Genomic DNA, 1,173 nt, shown 5'->3' on the forward strand with positions numbered 1-1,173 from the left:
TGGCTGGAAAGCTGCCTGGTGGAAAAGGACCTGGGGGTACTGGTTGACAGCCAACTGAATATGAGCCAGCAGTGTGCCCAGGTGGCCAAGAGGGCCAATGGCATCTTGGCTTGTATCAGGAATAGTGTGACCATCAGGACGAGGGAAGTCATCCTTCCCCTGTACTCAGCACTGGTGAGGCTACACCTCGAATACTGTGTTCAGTTTTGGGCCCTTCACTACATGAAGGACACTGAGGTGCTGGTGCGTGTCCAGAGAAGGGCAATGAAGCTGGTGAGAGGTCTGGAGCACAAGTCTGCTGAGGAGCAGCTGAGGGAACTGGGGTTCTTCAGCCTGGAGAAGAGCAGGCTGAGGGGAGACCTTATCACCCTCTACAACTGCCTGACAGGAGGTTGTGGTGAGGTGGGGGTCGGTTTCTTCTCCCAAGTAACAAGCGATAGGATGAGAGCAAATGGCCTGAATTTGTGTCAGGGGAGATTTAGATTGGACATTAGGAAAAATTTCCTCACCGGAAGGGTTATCAGGCACTGGAACAGACTACCCAGGGAAGTGGTCGAGTCCCCATCCCTGGAGGTATTTGAAAGACAGGTAGATGAGGTGCTTAGAGACATGGTTTCATTCAGCAACTGGCAAATGGATTGATTTTTAGACAGTGGAACAGGATGAGTGCTTTGAGACTGCCTAGACAAACCATCATCATCATAAACATTGAATGAAGCAACTCTGCTGATATTATAATCCTATATCCTAGCTTGGTAATAGCTGTACTTGCTAAAGAAGCTCTCTTCTCTTCCTTGACTGGTGGGTGCTCTCCTCTCAGACCCACTACTAGGTCTACTCATGGGAAACACTCCCTAAGGTACATCAAAATGAGCCAGATTAGCACTGAAAAGTTAGACATGCAACAATTTATTGTGAGCAGATTAGTACCGTTCAGTTTAATCCCATGTAGGTAGCCAGTTGGTGAGGAGGGCTGTCAATAGCAGGGAGTTGAGAAGAACAGTTGGGGACTCTAACTTCAGTAAGCACACCTACAACTGGAAAACATGCATTTGTAAACTGGTAATTTTCCTGAGCTCTGTGTCAAAATTCCTTTATCACACCACAAACGAGAATTAACTTCCTTGAATCCAAATTTTTTAACACATGGTACCCAACATCAGAATTGAGCCA

Source organism: Egretta garzetta, unplaced genomic scaffold, assembly GCF_000687185.1.
Source record: "Egretta garzetta isolate BGI_Z169 unplaced genomic scaffold, ASM68718v1 scaffold397, whole genome shotgun sequence".
In the NCBI taxonomy this organism is placed as follows: Eukaryota; Metazoa; Chordata; class Aves; order Pelecaniformes; family Ardeidae; genus Egretta; species Egretta garzetta.